Source organism: Hylobates moloch, unplaced genomic scaffold (genome assembly GCF_009828535.3).
Source record: "Hylobates moloch isolate HMO894 unplaced genomic scaffold, HMol_V3 SCAFFOLD_5, whole genome shotgun sequence".
NCBI classification, from domain to species: domain Eukaryota; kingdom Metazoa; phylum Chordata; class Mammalia; order Primates; family Hylobatidae; genus Hylobates; species Hylobates moloch.
The window spans coordinates 157,239,096-157,260,034 of NW_026652280.1; the positions used below are offsets into that span (position 1 = coordinate 157,239,096).

At 34.7% G+C, this 20,939-nt stretch overlaps 1 long non-coding RNA gene across 2 annotated transcripts in view; it reads left to right on the plus strand.

Annotated features, from left to right (window-relative positions):
- Window positions 1-11,930, plus strand: part of LOC131383559 (uncharacterized) — a 28,945-nt gene extending 17,015 nt beyond the window's left edge. The window contains exons 2-4 of one of the 2 annotated variants that reach the window (XR_009213723.1): window positions 5,140-5,311; window positions 8,321-8,389; window positions 11,639-11,930. This is a non-coding gene — a long non-coding RNA (uncharacterized LOC131383559). The remainder of the gene's footprint in view (window positions 1-5,139; window positions 5,312-8,320; window positions 8,390-11,638) is intronic. The other variant, XR_009213722.1, reaches the window with a different exon arrangement.
- The last annotated feature ends 9,009 nt before the right edge of the window (window positions 11,931-20,939 follow it).

Below are 20,939 nucleotides of genomic sequence, written 5' to 3' on the forward strand. Positions count from 1 at the left end.
ATCTATATATTGATGTAGATTGATGTAGATATATATCGATATATATCAATATAGATGTAGATATATATCGATATATATCTATATCCATATATAGATGTAGATATATAGATATATATCTATATCCATATATAGATGTAGATATATATCGATATATATCTATATCAATATATGGATGTAGATATAGATATTTATATATAAATAAATACATCTATAAATGTAAATATATAGATATATATATAGATAGAGATATATATAAAATATATATAGATATATAGAGATACATATAGATATATATATTTGTTTTAAGAAAGTATTCATCAATTTTGTTTTTCTCCTTAGATCTATTAATATGATATATTGCACTGATAGATACTCAAATATTAACCAAACATGCATTCCTGGAATTAACTCTACTGGGTCATAATGTACTTTATTTTCTTATTATGGTGTTGGATTCTGATGGCTAATATTTTATTTAGCATTTTTGCATTGATGTTTATACACTGCATTGATCAATAATTTTATTTTTTGTACTGTCTTCACCATATTTAGGTATTAATGTTATATTTGATTCATAAAAAGAATTTGAACATTTTCCTTGACTTCTTATGCTCTGAAACAATCTATGTAGTATTAGGACTCTCTGGACTTTAAATGTTTTGTAAACTTCCTTTGTGAGGTTGTTTCTTGATAACAAAGTTGTTTCTTGATATGTTTTATATGAAAATTGGTTTATTTAAACTTTCTATTTCTAATAGGTTCAATAAATTAATATAGAGTATTTCTTTAGGAAATCATTATTTCATCTACGTCTTCAAATATAGTTGCATAAATGTCAACAGCATAGTCTTTTGATTATTTTAAAATTTCTTTCGTTCCTGTGACTACTTACTTCTTCCTTGTCATTGTCTTGTATTGCATATTTGGGACTTATCCCATTTTGGGAAATTGAATAAGTTAACTAACAATTTGCCTATTTCGTTAATTTTTCCTAAAAAATCAAGATTTGATTTATTAATTAGATAAACTGAGTTTCATATTTCTACATTGTTAACTTCTGCTTTAATCTTTATTATTTTCTGTCTTAACCTTTCATTTATTACTCTATGTATAGCTTCTTGAGCTGGGAATTTAATACGTTTATTAAGTATTCAAACCTATAATATTTTTCTAAGTGTTGTTGATAGAAGTAAATTTCAATATTTAGGTGAAAGGATATTTTTATTTTGTTATTGAATTTTAGTTTATTCATTATGACCAGTGACTGTTGTTACATTTACAAAACTTTCTGATACTCTCTTTGTGACTTAATGCAGAACTGATTTTGTAAATGTCCAATGTGCACTTGAAAAGAAGTTGGATTCTCTGGTATCAGTATCAGTATCAGTAGATATATTTCCTTAAGATTTAACTTATTTATTACTTTGTTTAGATCATATGTATCTTACTTATATTTTTATTTCTTGATCTGCTTGGTACTTAGATTTGGTGTCTTAAAGTTGGCCTTTATTAGTTTGTTTCTAGCTGTGTCTAATTACACTCTTGTTTTAAAAAGGTAGATTCTGTGTGATTTTGTGCATAAATATCCATAACAGTTATATCTTCATTAGGATTTATGGTTATCAGAATTTATAACTACCCTTAATTTTAATGTTTAATACTTTCCTTCTCTTGAATTTTACTTTATTGACATCAATATTGCAATCTGCTGGGCCTTTTTTTATTGCTTCCATTTGTCTGGAAATCTTTGCTCCTTCCTTTATAACATTCTTTATAAATAATTTTATTTTAGGTTTCTCTCTTGTATGAAGCATATAGTTGGGTCTGCTTTATGAGTCAAATTTAAAATCTCTTGATATCTGGTTAAACCTATTCACATTTATTGATATGAGTGATCAATTTTAGTGTTACAAATATTATGTGTACTATGTTTAGTTTCCATGATTTTTATATGTATCATGTGTTTCTCTTATTTTTGTTTCTTTTAGAATTTAGAAATATTTATATTTTATACTTACATAATTGTTAAATATTTGTGGGATTCTATTTCTTATTTAATCTTTACTCTCTGGTTTGTTAGTTTGTTTTTAGTGGTACTCTTTGATTTCCATTAAACTGCTTATATACTAATCAATGAGCTTCTTGATTGTATATGTTGCTTATATTATAATCAATGAGCTTCTTGATTGTACATATTGCTTATATAATAATCAATGAGCTTATTCTGCTTATTCCTTACCTCTTTCTTTTCTTCCGTTAGCTACATTATTTTACCTTTCTACAAGCATATAATATTTACATATGACATATTGACATATTCACTTCAACCTCAACCTCACCTTTCTTAATCTTACTTATATTTAAAACTAAATCATTTCTTTTGCTGGAATTTTCTTTTATTTATTTTTTGGTTGAATGAAGTTTATTCTCTCAAAGTTTGCCCAAAGGAAAATCAAGAATACAATATGCCTCAAGTTATTACATGTTTACAACTATTTTTATATAGCTTAAGAGACAACTTAAATGGATATAAAATCTTTGGCTCATACTTTCTTTTTTTGATTTTCCTTGAAAATAATATTCCTTTGATACTTTGATTTATATTTTGCTTTTCCTGAGGCCATGAGTTTTTTCTTTACATTTATAACTAATTGTTTTACTAAAATATGTATCAGGGTTAATAATTTGGGGACAATTTTACCAAGTACCTGGTAATTCTTTCTTTCTTTCTTTCTTTCTTAATTTTTTTTTTTTGAGATGGAATTTCACTCTTGTTGCCCAGGCTGGAGTGCAACGGTGCCATATAGGCTCACTGGAACCTCTGCCTCCTGGGTTTAAGAGATTCTCCTGCCTCACCCTCCCAAGTAGCTGGGAATACAGGCACCTGCCACCATACCCAGCTAATTTTTGTGTTTTTAGTAGAGATGGGTTCACCATGTTGGCCAGGCTGGTCTCAAACTCCTGACCTCAAGTGATCCACTCACCTCGGCCTCCGAAAGTGCTGGGATCACAGGTGTGAGCCACCACACCCAGCCAGTTTCCTTTAATACATAGACATGGATCTCATTTTACTTCAGAAAACATTTCTTGTATTAGAGTTGTAAATATTATTTATTTGTCAGTGTTGAATTTTCCATCTTCAGGGATTCCAGTTATAATTATGTTGGTTCATCCTCGCCTGTGTTAATTTAAAAACTTTATCTCTGACCCTTTTCACTTTTTCATTATCATTTTCTGAATTTCTTTAGAATATCTTAGTTTTTTTTTACATCTATTCTATTCTTGACTTCCAAGATTGATCTTGAAATCAGTCTTCACTTCTGATATGATTTAACCTCTTTTTAATTTTTCCTGAATTCAATCCATTCTCAATTCGTTTCTTTTTGTTGTTTGTGTTCATTTTTGTACATAGATTTTGAATACCTGATACAAGATCTTTCTTCATGTGTTCGTTTAAGGATGTATGCTTCAGTATGGAACTATGCATTACAATTTTCTTCTCCCTTCTGGTTGATCCACAGTGGAGGAATGGCATTTTCTTCACCTGAAAAACTTACATTTAAATGTTGTATTTGCTTTTTCTTATGCTGTTGCTATGGTTTGAATGTTTGTCTCCTCCAAAACTCATGTTGCAATTTAATCCCCAGTGTGGCAGCATGTGGAGGTAGAAACTTTAAGAGGAAATTGGGTCATGAGGGTCCTCAAGAATGAATTAACGCATTAATGGGCTATCACAGGAATGGGAGTAGAGGCTTTATAAGAGGAGGAGGAGATAATTGAGTGAGCACACCCAGCCCCCTCACCGTGTGATGTCCTGTGCCGCCTAAGGACTCTACAGAGTTCCCACCAGCAAGAAGGCCCTCCCCAGATGTGGCTACTAAACCATGAGCGTCTCCCCCTCCATAACTGTAAGAAATAAATTCCTTTTAAAAAAAATACCCAGTGTCAGGTATTCTTTTATAAACAACAGAAACTGACTAAGACAACTGGTTGTACTTCTGAATTTCTGTGAGCAGGCTGACAGTTGGGTGGTTTTTAAAATACCTAGTTTAAGACCACTTTTCTGTCAGTGTTACAACATGTAGTTTCTTTAATAGATAGCTGTTTCAGCAGGGAAGAAGGAATGAAGTGTTATGGCCTCCAATTATTTGAATTTTTATTTTGTCTTGCAGGATCATCCATTCCTCTCTTGCTCTTTTTCTCTTTAGGATGCAGTTTTCAGAGGAATACTTTTCTCTCCTTTTTACTCTCCTATTCTCAAAGTGTTGCCTTTCTAAGATTGTCTCCTAGAGGCCTCCCTCATCTTCAAGTAACTTTCTTACAGTCAGTGCTCAGATTTATTAGAACCTTTTTTCAGCATCTCCTCTCATAAATTGAATTCTTCTTTGTATAGTTAATTTTAGTTCAATTATAGGTCTTTTATTTCCCTCTTGTTTCTTGAACAGTTTTTCTCCACCCACCTTGCAAAGGCTTATATTGGATATGTAAAAAGTACCTCCAGTAAAAATTAATATTTACTTTTACTACTTAATGCAATTTTGAAGTTTGTAATTTCTCTGACTTACAGTTATATTCAATGTATGAGATTTATGTGGTTACATTTGTTTTCCTGCTTTAGAGTTCAGCACACTACGGTTCCCAAGCCAAATCTGGCACATTATCTGCCTGAAATAATGTTTTATTGGAACATAGACACACTAATTTGTTTATTAATTATTATGGCTGCTTTCACACTACAACAGCAGAGTTCATTAGTTGTGACACAGATGCTATGGCCCAAAATCCTCAATTATTTATCCTTTACAGAAAAACAATTTACTAACCTCTGCTTTATTTGATGTTTATTTTTGGAAGATGTGTTAAAGACCTTCAAATTTAGGTGCATGATGTTAACGTGACTATCTATATATCCCCTTAGAGAAGTTAATTTTAAGAATTTAAACTTATTAAAATATAAACCCTTAAGAATTTTACAATAGATATGCTAAAACTAAGCAATACTACATTTTTCTGACAGTAGATGATATAAGTAATATTTCTAAATACCTACTGTGAGATAGGCAGTTAGAACTTTGAATGTATTATAATATTTCATACAAAAACTCAAGTAAATATTCATTATTATTTCTCTTTCCACAGATGAGGACAATGGTGTCCAGAAAACTTGCTTACTTTGTTCAAGAACTTTTTATTGATAAATAGAAGAATTGATATTCCAGCTTAGGCCTCTCCAGTTTCAAATTATGTGTTCTACCAGGCCTCGTCTGCTAATTCATGAATGTGAATTAGGCAAATTACACAACTGGTTCAGGTAAGTCTTAAGAATGCTAGATGCCCTTTAAGAATATTACGCTTTTTTCTTCTGTTTGAACTTGTATTATCCCTGATTAATTTGAACCATTTAATTCCACACTGCGCACTCCCAACCCGTTTTTATTCCTGTGCCTAACTTTCATGAGGGATAACTGTATCTACATGAAGGAGCACCAAGCTGAGTATTTTCAAAATATAAATGTAATAAACACATCAGGAAAATTGTATTAATACATTGGGGACCAACCTATCCTTCTAACCAGAGAACTATCAAATTTAGCTTCTGCTTTGGTCTAAGTGCAAGACTCTGAAAGCCAGAATAATTAAAGATTTGAAGTTTTCTTTTTGTGTCCCACATCACTAAGCCTCACAAATCAATGAGAGTAAAAATGGTACATACATGCAAACACACATACATACACACACACACACACACATACACACACATTACTGACTTGTAGAGCAAAGCATGGTTGCCCCCTGTTCAGAGCTTCTGGAACTGAGAAAGTAGAAGGCTTAGACTGTGCCTCCACAAGAAAGTAATCTGAAGCAAAATGTGCATGCAGAGCGCCCTGAGGAGCTCTCCGGCGTCCTTGATAATATACACTTTCCATGTGAAAACCCTCAGTCCTTCACTTCACCTCAACTTAAGGAGGTGCTCCCTGAGGCTGTTCCTTTCATTATAACCAATAAACCACTGAGTCCATTCTTACTGCACAAAACAATTTGACATAGCGGAGAATTTGACATAGAAGAAAATCTAGTTTTTACACCAGTTGACTACTACACAGGCAAGGACTCTCTCTAAGCAGACAGGGTACCTCTGGCTAAGAACTCTTATTTTTAAATGATGTTTTAGGAATTCAGAGGGTGTGCATAATATCTTGCTGCCTTGCTTCTTCCAAAATTATTTTTTCTATAGTAGTCATTGCACAGATACTGTTTTCAGAAACTGCTACTCAGGATATGTTTTGGTTGAAGTGGAAAGGTTAAAGAGACCTCACAGACCTGCAGTTTCAGGATGGCAACTTATTCCTATAAATAAAGGGCGTGACAACAAACTGAATACTTTCCATTTTTGAAAATTCTTTTTGATTGTGGAGTTCACAGGTGACTCAAACTCTCTAAAAAAACTTGAAAGAAGACTGTTCACACACATACAGCAAAAAAGAGAGAGAGAGAGACACTGAATATTTGAGTAACATCTGTCTAAATCGTTTTAACAATGACAACTACAATCCCAGTGAGCACATCATAATATTTTCTAAATTTATAATTATGTTTATAGTGATTCAGGGAGTCATACTACTTTTTCCAAAAGCAACACTGATGAGCTCAGAGAAATACATTTGAGACAATATGCAACATCTCTATTGTTTTTACACCCAGTGGACACCCCCTTGAAACCATCTTTGGCAGATTACTCTATATCACCAGTAAATAAAACAAAGGGCACTGTTTAACATTGGCACAGAGGTGGCTGATGGGAATTGTGGTATGTTCGAATGGCATATTGAAGTAGATAGTCCTTGTCCCTTTTCATAAGAAAGTCCCCAGTTGAAAGGTAAGTACTTTGAAAGCTGATGAAAAACACTCGAGCCTCTATTACTAAGTGAAAGCAAAAAATCTTAACACAAAATATTAAGCTGTCAGGTCTAAAAGAAATGTAGCTCTCATGAGGGTATAACTTTCAATTAGAGGATGGTTTATGCACTCTGAGACTGTGCTCGACTAAGAATGCTAAGTGGGAAGTATTGATCAGAAAGTTAATCTATGGGAAAAGATGAGAGGAAGGCATCAAGTTAGCTGGTAGAATTAGAAGGAGTTATGTAGCAAATTCAGAAGGAGACATTCGGTTTAGACAAACTTTAGGGAAGATAGAGTCAAAAAAGGAGAGAAATCCAGCTGTACTTTTTAGTGGGTTGCATTTTTTTTAAACTATGGGAGTGAAGGTAGCTGTGCATATAATGAATTTCCTACTAGATAGATATAAACATATTGTTCAAAGCTGCACTGAACATATTCCTTTTTCAGATTTTTGTGAAAGGGGAATCTCACCTAATGATAACGGGAAAAAAATTTTTAAAAATGCATGCAATTAAAATAAGTAAAAAGTGAGACAACCTCACAAGGACAAGTAGTTTCCAACCATGGGAAGATTTGGGAAAGAGTTTGTATCCCTGACAAAGGAATAGGCCATTTAAAAAACTGACTTATGTATGAAAAAAAAGATTATAAAATTTTAGCTTGTGTGTTTTAAGAAGCTTCTAGCTTCTGCTGACATTTTGTTTCTCCTGCTACTAGTCAGAAGTAGGGTTAATAATTCATATATTATATATCCATATTGTCCCATCTAATCTATTTCTACTTTGCTGCTTGGAAATGATCCCTAGAAATGAGAAATCCGGGGCGGAGAAAAGACAGACATACATGTTACTGTTGCTTTGAATAAAGTTCAAGGCAATATCTGTAGCCTGCTGCTAGGATTGCTTGCCTGGACTTACATTCATCCAGATTTGAGCCAAGACAGGAGACAGAGAACAGACTCAACAAAATATTAGCAAAATATCACACATAGGTTCACAGGACAGTCTATTATTTTTTACAAGTCAGACATGACTGCAAGTCCTGATTCTGCTATTTTTTTACTTAGGCATCTTTGTCAAATTACACTTTATCTCTAAGCCTCAGTTCACTCATCTTTGTAATGAGGGCAATAATTATACTCATCTTCCAAGTGGTTGTACGCATAAAAGAAAATAATGTAGTTAAAGTTTCTACAACTCTATACAAACTTTTGTTGTTATCATTACAAACTTTAGCATGTACTGCATATAGCCCTCATTTTGTACTTGAGCATATGTTTTTAATTCCATAAATTCAGGAACCATATCTTACCCTTCCTTGTCAATGCATATATGGTTCCTATGACATTTTTGAGGAAATAATAGAGAAAAAGAGAAGTGGAGGAAGTTTTTGATTGATATCTCCAATTTTTGTTCAAAAGAAAGATATGCTATCTAGTAAGACCAGGAACAAGAGAACTAAGGAGAGAGATGCATACTTGCAACAATCGGTGAGTCAATAGGAGAAGGAGTGAACCACAGACAAGTAAAAGCATTGGAAGTGGTACTAAGGGCTCAGCTTGGGTTAGAGAGCATAAATTTGCATGTAAATCAGCCCGGGAATTGAAGGTGAGAAAGGAAAAGGCAGATCATTGAAGGGGCACTGCCTGAAGAAGATGTGTAAGTAGATGGCCCTGAAAGAATCTCCAAGTGTCCCACATATTAATCTGGTTTGGGCAAAAGCATGCGAGACTTACTTTTCTTCTCATGAAAGTGACAAAGAGAGCAGGGTGACTGGAAGAGTCTCAAGAATATAATGAAGAATGAGGTTAGCATCAATGACTGTTGAAAGACAATGGACATAAGCAATAGATATGTTACAGAGGCCACGGCCTAACAAACAGGCTAAGTGACCAGTAACCCAATGGATACTATCAATGAACAAAAGATAGCCACAGGCAAGACCACCCTTAGAATTAAGACCTCAATTGTGTATCTGTGTGTAAATTCTTATCTCATAGAATGGCTGAGTTTATATGGAAGTAATTAGATTAAGTTACTTTCCATTAGGCAGATTCTAGGCAGCAAATGAGCTTATTTATTAAAAGGAAAAAACTTACGTGTTTGCTAAGTGAAGTGACTATGAAATTTGTTTTCACTTTACAAACATTAGTTTTAAAGTGAGATAGGCTAGATTGAAATCTCAGCTCCATTACATTGTAGCTGTGTGACCTTAAGCATATAATGTAATACCCCTAATCCTAAATGTTGCCATGTGTAGAAAAATAACTTGTAAGCTATTTAGTGAAAAAAAAAAAAAAAAATGAGACTCTGGGGGCTCGGACTAGGGGAGCCAGGTAACAAAGGGAGCTAGCTCAGTTGCTCTGCTAAAGGAAAAAAAATGAGAATTCAGAAAGTAGAACAAAAGAATAAAGACAGAAAATGCAAATAAACATCATGGCAGGAGGTGGGAGTCTCACTTTGAGACTTTTAGGATTGGGAGCTAACAGTGAGTAAAGTCTCATATGCACACAAATGCCTTTGTATGAATAGTTTGTGTGATACTAAGTTCATTAATTCAGCAAACGCAAGATAGAAAAGTGCAAGACAAATAGAATGACACAAATAATCCTTAAAATCAACTAATTGGGTGGAAGTAGTTGGAAGCCACAGAGAAGTATAAGAGTGTAAGTTTCTAGCAATAGGCAAAGATTCTAGAGAAGTTTATATTTATACAACATATAAAATAATGGGTTTATGAAATCATTTCTATAGCAATAACCCCCATCTCCAATCTCTTAGTCTTCTCTATTCTTCTTTGTGGTAAGAGTACACTCTTTGTATTTTTTATTTGTGTATTGTCTATTCCTCACAAAAAACATAAGTGCCATGAAAATAGTTTTTCTTAATCACTATTGCATCCTTGTAGATTACAACAGTGCCTAGAACGTCAGTATTGAATGACTGAATGGATGATTACATATGTAGATCTTGAGTTGTAAGAAGAAGTTGGCTAACCTCTGAATTACACATATAAATAATTATAAAACAAAAAGCCCACCAACACTGGCTGATAACATGGGAGAACATGAGTTAGAGGACGGTGAAAGGGAAAGAAGGATGGAAGAGGAGATGTACCATAGAAAATTACCAACAGGAAGAGAGGATTGTGGGTTGGCAGTGGAGTAGATGGTTCTTCCATGGGGAATAGAACTCTTTTAGGGTAGTTCTATCCGTCAGCTATTATCACTATAACATTGCACACCAATTCACCTCAAAACACAGTTGCAAGTAACAATAGCAGGTGAGCTGATGTTCCACAGATCTAGACTGCACAGCTGAACTGAACTGCAGGCCATAGGTTCATTTCAGGAATGCTCAAATTATTTCCCATTTTCCTGGGACCAGTAGGTCATCTGATTTATATTTTTTTCCTTTGCTTAATTTTATTTTTTATTTTGTTTGTTTTTTTCTTTTTTTGATTCATATTTTTTTAAAGGAGAAGATAAAAGCTCAAAACTTAATCAGAATCATGAAATAGTCTTCCAGCCTACACTTAGCATCAGCACACTGTCTTTTCTGTCAGCGCTCCATTGGCCAAAGCAAATTACCTGCCCAGGCTCGATATCAGTGAGGCAAGAAAGTTGAGGTTATGGAGGTTAAGGGAAGGCAGAGGAAGTGTAGTGAATATTTGCTGCATGATAATTTAAACTTCCATAGGACACTGGCTGATAATCACAAATCCAAAAATATTTTTTTTATTCTTAAGTTCTAGGGTACATGTGCACAACATGCAGGTTTGTTACATATGTACACATGTGCCGTGTTGGTGTGCTGCACCCATTAACTCTACATTTACATTAGGTATATCTCCTAAAGCTATCCCTCCCCCTCCCCCTACCCCACAACAGGCCCCGGTGTGTGATGTTCCCCATCCTGTGTGCAAGTGTTCTCATTGTTCCAAAATCTTAATTGACAAATCTCAGACTTGACAAAGGTTTATTTCTTACATTACAGTTCATTGTAGATCAGTGATGAGGAATGTTTCTCCATAGTCATTCAGTGACCCAGGGTTTTCCATCTAATAACTGTTCCATTCTCTTTACTCCATCCTTCAAAAATGTACCATCCAGTAGAATGGCCATTATCCATATGTGACCCTTTAGCACTTGAAATGTACATGTAGTCTGGATTGAAATGTGCTTATAAGATAGACATTGAATTTTGAAGACTCGGTATTAAAAACCAGAATATGAGCTATCTTTTAAACAATTTTTATATTGGTTACGTTTTGAAATAATACATTGTGTTAAATAAGTATATTATTGAAATTAATTTTATCTGCTCGTTTTTACTGTATTTATTTATTTATTTACATTTATTTATTTATTTATTTATTTATTTTTGAGACAGAGTCTCCTGTCTCCCAGGCTGGAAAGCAATGGTGCGATCTTGGCTCGCTGCAACCTCCGCCTCCTGAGTTCAAGCAATTCTCCTGCCTTAGCCTCCCAAGTAGCTGGGATTACAGGCACGTGCCACCACTCCCAGCTAATTTTTTGTATTTTTAGTAGAGGTAGGCTTTCACCATGTTGGCCAAGCTGGTCTCGAACTCCTGACCTCAGGTGATCCACCTGCCTCAGCCTCCCAAAGTGCTGGGATTACAGGCGTGAGCCACTGCACCTGGCCCTTTTCACTGTTTTTAATATGACCACTGGAATATTTTAAATTATATATGTGTCTGCTTTATATTTTTTTATCAGATAGCACTGCTCTAGAACCAGCCACTATACCAGAAAAATGAAAATAATGCTAAAGGGACTTTAACAAAGATTTTGGGGACCAGCTGGGAGACGGCATTCATCATTCTGCTTGTATTCCACTGGCCAGAACTATCTAGGTGCAAGGGGACAAAGAATGTACTGGATCCAGGAAGAAGAGTGGAATACAAATACTCATGATCACTTTAATTCCTCATTTGCTATCTTGCCTTCAGCATCTGAAAGTGAATTTCTTTCTATAAATACAGAAAAATAAATAAAGCTTTGGATATGGGCCAAGATGTTGCATCACAAAAGAGAAATGAAATAGAGTGGAAAGCATAATGGAAGATCCATTATAATTGGAGAAAAATTGTTAAAGAGAAAACAATGAAGGCACCCATCTAAGTCGTAAATGACCCAGGCTCACAGGGTAACCCAGACGTTAAGGACTCAGATCTCTGGCTGTGAGATTACTATTCTTCTCCCCCTTAGGTTTTTTGGTGGTTTTTTTTCCAACCCCAGTGGTTAATTTGATAGACAATGAGAACAGGGATATTGCGAAACATTTGCTATTTATATGTAACCTCCAGATTCCATTTTTTATTACATAAATACATAAAATAGACTGTATTTTGTTTTGTATCTCTTAAATTTTCCCAAATAAGCTTGTATGAAGAATGCTGGTGAGATTAGGCTGTGGCTTACGTCAGTTCTCTCCAGCATCAGGGTTTTAGGAGCAGGTAGTAAGTGAACAAATACAATAATCTGAAGTTTGCCATTTGGTGGACTCATGGGAAGAGAATGCCTATCATTAGTGTTTATATAACTACCCAGAGACATGATTTTCACATCCTAAACTACCTCTGCCCTACAGTTTTCTTCTTAATATAATTTTTGTGAAGTTTTCAAATCTTCTAAGAAACATAATTCTACAGTATCTATTTCAGCAGAGTATACCGCAAAGAAACCCTGTTCTTGGTGAATCTGCAAGTTTGTCTTCACCTGTTCTGTGCTGCTGTCTTGCTGTGTTGTGTTAACATTACTCTCAAACCATTTTCTAATGACTGGAGATGGCCATCAGCAAACTAATGACTACTCCTCCACCAATCTCCTCTCATCTATTCTTTGAGAAACAGACAGCAGCTTTTTTTGTTTTTGTTTTTGCAGCTATCTCAATACAAAATTAACATTGCTTGTGAATCATAACCTTAATTTCTTTGTATTCATCTGACTGGTCCATTCAAAAACACATTTTCTTTAGTGTGTAGTATTAGCATATTATTCTAATCCCTGGGCCTTTCCTATATGGTATGAGGAGCATGTTTTAAGAGTTACCCTGGTCTCTAACTCTCTACTTCCGTCTCTTGGATAAAAGAACAATTCCATTTGGCTGGCAAGACCTAACCCTTTTTCTTCTGGCAGGAGAAATAGATAGATAGATAGATAGATAGATAGATAGATAGATAGATAGATAGATAGATAGATAGATAGAGAGATAGATAATAATAATAATAATTATCATTATTATTATTATTATTATTATTATTATAATGATAGATAGACAGATACCCTTATTACTTTGTGATAGTTCCACAAACCTAAAGCATATTTCATAAGTCAGAACAATTTTTCCAAAAGACTCTATATTAAGTTTAATACATTAATTCCTTTAACAAATATTTAAGTGATGATAACGTGCCAAACACTTAGGCACTGGGGATATGGCAGTGAACAATAAAAAAGTTTCCTTGCCTTTATGGAGCTAACAGTCTATCAGAGAAAATTAGAAAATTAAACAAATAGTTGGATCAGGTGTTACAACAGAGTTAAGGCAGGTTGTTTTCCAAGGAAGAAACATATAACTAAAAGATTAAAGAATGAGGAGATGGTATGTTATGTTAAGAGACAGAGAACAATGTCCTAGTCAGAAGTGCAGCATGTGTGAAGGCCCAAGAATAAGAGAGAACATCTCAGGTTGAAGGAACTACTTGAAACATATTTGAACAGAAGGGTGGTCCACAAGGGAGGAGCAATGAGACAGGAGTGCACAGTGGTGACCCAGAGGAAGGAGAGGTAAACTCTGCTTGGGGACAGAGGACAAGCCATGATAGCTTCATGGGAATTAAGTTTGATGTGCAACTTGACCAAGATAGAAGCAGTTTTGCAGGTAAAGGAAACAATAGTAAGGGGAAAGGCTCATGGATATGAATGACAAGTAACTTACCCAAGTGTGTCTAACTAGTATGCGACAACTCCAGGGCAGCTCCACTACAAAGTCTATGCTCTAATCCCATAAACAGTTTTGGGGCCATTTTAGGGCATCAGTAAAACATGTAGAATCAAAGAACCCTGTATCAATTACTGTTCTCCAAAGAAACAGGACCAAAAGGAGATATGTAGATATATACAAAGACATTTGTTACAAGGAATTGGCTCATGTGATTATGAAGGCTGAGAAGTCCTGTGTGATCTGCTGTTTGCAAGATGGAGTCTCAGTAAAGCTTTGGTGTGGTTCCAGACCAAGCCAGGGCAGGCAGTCATGTCAGCTGCTGTTGGAGTTTGAAGGCCCAAAACCAGGAGCACAGCTGCCCAAGGGCAGGAGAAAATGGAAGCCTTAGCTCAAGCAGAGGGAGCAAATTCCTCCTTCCTCCATGTTTTTGTTCTATTTAGGCCCTCAAACAACTGGATAATGTCCATCCACCCTGCTGAAGGTAGACCTTCTTTACTCAGTTTACAGATTCAAATGCTAACCTCTTCCAGAAACACCCTCACAAATGTGCCACAAATAATGTTTTACCAACTATCTCAGCATCCCTTAGCCCAGTCAAGCTGACACATAAAATTAACCATCAGAAGCCCTGAAGTAGCTGGTGTGTCTTTTGACCTAATGATAATCTGGCTTTGCTTAGTTCCTTATCATTTACAATGCACTTTCCCATTTAATTTTCACACTGGCCACTGAGCCTGCTTTTCTTAGGCACATATTACAGATATAAAAACAGAACCACACGTGATTACCCATGGTCACACAACCAGTGAATATTAAGTGAAACCTAGACCTGGACCTTCATATGTTAAAACATTGACTCTTTATATTAAGCAACACTAAAAATTAGGTCAACATTAAATAACCCAGCAGACACAAATTCAGGACTAATAGAGCTATGGATCCTATAACACCAAAATAGTTGTAAGTTTGAACACTATCAAAGACTCCTAATTTCTGCCCCTTTGTCTATCGATAAACGAGAAGCAAACAAACAGAATTGTTGCTCACATCAGAAGCATAGAAATTTACTATCTTATAGAAATCCTTCTTGTAAGATAAAGGAAAAGCAGTGCATTTATAACAGTGCTCTGAAGGTAGTTGAAGAAATAATTTTACGTTGCACCAGGTATTACCAAAGAAGTGAAATAATGATTAGTCATATCTGCAACCTTTACAATAGAGAGCACTGAGGCCAGTTACCTGTTGTTTACCTGCTGCTTATTTTTAGTATGTTCTAGTCATTTGGCTATGTAGTCAATATTTTTTAGCAAAAACCTAGAGTGAGTCCACTACATGAGGGATAGTGAGGGAATAAAATAATGAGTCATTGTCCTTGCATAAGAATCCTTTATAATTCAGTGGAGAAGAGATAGTATCTAAAGTATATAGACAGAAGCAATAATTAGAGCAGATTGATTCCAATTATAGACTCATCAGAGCCAAATGGGGTTAACCTGGAACAATATCACCAAGAAATCAAAGCTTGACTTGGTAACATTTATTCATGCATCTCTCCTTTATAGGTTAATGAAAGCAGGTTTTTAGAGCTAATCTCTGGAATAATAAAAGACTCAGAGTTTCTGTCACTCACTAGCTCTCAGAAGTTGAACCTGTTACTCAGGCTTTCTATATATCAGTTTCTTCCTATGAAAAATAAGGTTAATAACAGTACTGACATTATTGGGTGAAGATTAAATGAGATAATGCAAATAAAATGCTTAGCATGGTGTCTGGCAAAATATAAGCCATTAATATTCTTTATGTAATATTTATTGGAGATTTAATAGGTACCAGCCACTCACTATATGGCAAGAATACAAAGATGAATCCAAGAACACTGTATTGCTAAATCCCCTGCCAATAATTTTACCAAGGTAATTTTTGAAGCAGAAATAACTTCTATATTCATGTTTCCATGACTTGTAAGCTAGTCATGAGTTCTACCAAATTCCTCAAGTGTTAAGAATAAGAATGATTCAACGTTGAGAGAGCAAGTGAAAGAACAGCCTTAAATTAGACAATTTCAAGGAGGATAATTAGTCTTACTGTTCTTATTAAAAACATAAAGCAGTCCCTCCTGCCGCTCATAAACACATCTCTCATAACTGGTGGCTTCTAGTACCTAATAAATTACTGGTTTAGGGTTTATACTGTTTAAACAAGACTAGTCTTTGTGAAGATGTATATAAGCATAGAATAGGAAACCACCCATTCACAATAGCAAAGAGTTGGAACCAACCCAAATGTCCGTCAATGATAGACTGGATTAAGAAAATGTGGCACATATACACCATGGAATACTATGCAGCCATAACAACGGATGAGTTCATGTCCTTTGTAGGGACATGGATGAAGCTGAAAACCATCATTCTCAGCAAACTATCGCAAGGACAAAAAACCAAACACTGCATGTTCTCACTCATAGGTGGGAATTGAACAATGAGAACACTTGGACACAGGAAGGGGAACATCACACACTGGGGCCTGTCGTGGGGTGGGGGGGGAGGGACAGCATTAGGAGATATACCTAATGTAAATGACGAGTTAATGGGTGCAGCACACCAACATGGCACATGTATGCATATGTAACTAACCGGCACATTGTGCACACGTACCCTAGAACTTAAAACGTAAAAAAAAAAGAAATACCTAATGTAAATGATGAGTTAACAGATGCAGCACACCAACATGGCACATGTATACCTATGTAACAAACCTGCACGTTGTGCACATGTACCCTAGAACTTAAAGTATAATTTTTTAAAAAAAGAGGAAAAAAAGAATAGGATACCACCTTGAACTAAAAAGTACAGTTGTCTTAAGTGCTTCTCTGCTACATGGTTCTTCCTCACTGAAGCAAATGGGTATATGCAAAAGTAAAAGATAATCCCCTAGTGGAAAACAAAAGAAACCCCAAGTGTGATATACGCTAAGCCTGTTATTTATATATTTTTGCCTATATGGAGAATGTTCTTTGTTTTTGTTTATGTAGCAATATTGGAAAAGCATATGTAACACAAGAAAACTAACATAACCCATAGTAGATCTCAGTGCAGATATAAGGAAGTTTGAAGCCAGATGTATGTCAGTGTAGGAAAACCAAGTTAAGAAATTTTCCAACAGACATTTTTCTTATTCGCTCTCTCAGATCTATCCTAAAACTACCAATCAAAACCTTTAGCAAAGAGGTCAATATTTTTAACAATACCCCTGGGAATCATTATAAACATACACAGACTAGTACTGGATCACAAGTATTTATTGGATATGCATAAAAATAATAAATAGATAACCCTTATTACCCCATATTTTCTACAAACACTTTTTCCACTTTTTACAGGTGTTAACTCATTTAATCCTTATAGCTGTCCTATGAACTGAGTTCTATTATTATCGCATTTTACAGATGTGAGACAGGCACTGAAAGAATGTGACTTGCCAAAGCCCATCAAGTAGACTTCAATTCCTCATGTGGAGGTAACAGTGATCACAAACATACCAACAGTGCTTCACTGTTTACAGTGTGATCTTGATTATCATTCTTCTATCTGAACTCTTAAAACACCACTGAAGTTAGTAGCAAAGTTATAAGCGCGTTTGTTATATAAATGAAGTTACTTCAGAAGTCTCGCAACTGAGCTCAAACCAGGCCTTCTGACCATGTTCTTATTTCTTTCCATTCTGGTATCAAAAATTCTTTTCAACCCTATTGTTCGAGAATCCTATGAAGTTGCAGAATCCTTTTTTTATATATACATATATATGTGTATGCATATGTATACACACACACATATATATACATATATATATATATATATATAATCAAGACTTTTTGTGGGTATATTACATATATTTTAACTCATTTAATTCTCACAATTCCATGGGTAAGTTCTATCTAGATAAGAAAACTAAAGAACTGAGAGATAAATAATTTGTTCAAAACATAGTAGGATTAGGATTCAAACCCAAGTAGCCTGACTCTAGAGACTGTGCTCTTAACCATTACGTTATCTGGTCTCACAGAAAAAAAAAATCCTAAATGGTATTTATTAAAAAGAAATAAAAGTGTAAGTTTAAAATAGCACTTATGACTTGAAACACCACTTGGAAAGTAAAGTTAATAAATCAATCAATAAGTATTTATTGAACATTTTCTTTGGGCAGGCATTATGATAAGCACTGCTGAGAATAGAAATATAATAAAATATTTTCATATTTTAGGAAAAAATGTAAGCTATATCCCTCTTCTCAAAAGAAGTTCATTCTAGCTATGGAAAAAATATATATATATAAGTCATCTTCAACAAAATTTAAACAATCATGTTCATGACATAATAAATGCTATAAAAATTGCTAAGATATGGAATATAAAACCCAACAAAAGGAATTATGTGGAGGGAAGTCCTATTACAACTTAAACCAAAATAAAAATAAAAGTTGGTTCTTAAAGAAATAGCATCCATTTCATATAAAAACATAAAGAGCACAATTTAGCAATAGATTTGCCCTAAATCTCATTAATCCTTTTTTTAAAAGTACATTACTTTGTATTTGAGATCTACATTTGAAGCAACAGAGAAAAAAATAAGAGGTAAAAAGTGTCTGATATCTTTTACATAGACCTAAATTCTTTTAAACATCCGATTGCTGAAGAATTGTCTACATAATTTAATGAGATGCTTAATTGCTACATAAGACCATTGCTGCATTATTTCTTGACAAGAACAGACTTTATGTCTACAATATTGATGAGAATACAATGCAGTACAGAACATCAAAAGACTATGTGCAACCTTAGTCTAGTCCTTCCCTCTGGGTAAAAATTATAGGCGTATATGCCTGCTCTTCCAGTATACTTCTCTTGATAGAGTTTACGGTAGAGAATCATGATAAGTAAAGGTCCATTAGGAACAAAAATAAAGGCAGGGTGGCAGTTAAACTGAACATCATTAGCAAACATCACACTAATTACTCATTTTGTTATTAGTGTTAACTGTGCTGCCAGTTAATTATATTTGAAGAAGAAAATGGCAATGCACACAGAAAAATTCAAACCACACTGAAACAAAATTAAAAAGAATTACACTTGGGCATGGAAATCCACTGTAAAGAAGAAAACTTCTGTGTTAGGAAGCAAATAATCTGCAAGAGTCTTTTGCACCAAAGGAATTTTTTTCATGTAAGAAACATTCAGAAAAAGTGTACTATTATGCTAGACGCATAGAAATGTGAGAAAGAGAGACATAGTCCTCAATATTTAGGTTCACATTTATTTCAAAAAAACACATAAAGAAATAATAGTATTAGACATTGTGTTAAGCATTATAATAAAGATTGGTTCTTCATATGGAAACGTGTGAAACTTAAGAGGAAACAACTAATCCTCTCGAGAAATTAGAAAAGGCGTAAATGAAGAGATGACTGTGAGTAGCATATAGAAACCTGAGCAAAAAATAAGCATATGGAAAGAAAGCAAGCAGGGAAAATGAAATCCTGGAATTACACCAGGCTTTTCTCCTATGCAAAAGAAAGTTTGTTTACAAGGTAAGTGACCAAAAGAGGTGAGATTTCCTCTTTAATAAGAAAACATTTCCTTTGAAGGGCTGATTAATTCTGTCTAACATGCTGAAACAGCTCTGTATTAGCAAAAATCTTGAACCTTTCCCTCAAAGATCTTCAGATTGGTCAAAACTCTAGTCCTTTAGAAAGTAGAAAGGATTAAAATGCTGTTGGTAAAATTCACAGATGAACTGATAAAATGAAAATAGGATTAAAAAGTACAAATTCTTTGCTAGAAATTATCCACAGCAGGTATACTGAATGCTATTTTTATTGTGATGCAGGTCACAACCCTGCTCTTACTGCAAGGACTTCTGTGTTTGGACTAGTCAGAATCTCATTTTTTTGGATAAATGTAGAATCAACAATCTTCAGGATGGTAGTTTTCCTACCCAAAAAAATGCAGAGGTCTCTCTAAAGCAGAGACCTGCATGTTTAATCAAAATGACTCAGCCTGGGCAGCATAGAGAGACCGTGTCTCTACAAAAAAAAAAAGAATAAAAATAAAAATAATTGAGCCAGGAGCGGTGGCATGCACTTGTGACTTCAGCTGCTCAAGAGGCTGAGGTGTGAGGATCACTTGAGCCCTCAGAGGTTAAGGCTGCAGTGAGCCGTGATTGCACCACTCCCTTTCAGCCTGGGTGACAAAGCAAGACCCTGTCTCCAGAAAAAAAGAAAAAAAATGACTCACCCTCTTCAAAAGCAAAGGAGGCTGACAAGTGACCGTAGAGGGGAACAAATATTAAGGAAAAGGATCAGACTGTAATTCTCTGAGGACAACCCCTCAGCTCCATGATATGCAAATCCCCTATGGGCACCTAGAATTCAGAGGGCATTTCTCCATCAAATGTATACTAATGAGTCCTGCAAAGATTCTCATACTCTGGACATTAGTCCCTTGAGCAAATCTGTCTGGGCAGTTGAAGTCACATAGCATATTTATTAAATCAATTTTTAACAGACCAGATGGTGTTATTGTTGACAAAAACAAATGATCCAGTGATTTAATAGAACATAAGAGATACAGATTTTTTTTCTTTTATCTCCCAACTGCCCCTGGAGTCCTGCTTTTGAAAATAAGATACACAAGGACAAATAATTTGATACTTTCTCTAGTTTCACAAACTACTAAAGAAGAGTGGTCTGAGAGACAGATGACAAGGTGACAATCTATTACCAAAAAAATGAAGAAAAACTCCCAGAAAACTATATTTGACGTTTAAAGCTTTAAAAAGAAAATGCCCTTCAGGAATAATTTAGTTGAAGAATGTGGATTGTTTGCTGAATTTCATTCTTCTTATTTTATGACAACAAAACCAGCAACTTCCCCTTAATTTTGGGATACTGCTCCATTCACATCTCTTACTTTCTTTAATATAGAATAGGGTAAGTCTCTTTTGAACATCTCATCTCTTCCTGTCACCCACCCTTAGATTGATAGCAAGAAAGGCAATGTGCCTTAAAGTGAAATGG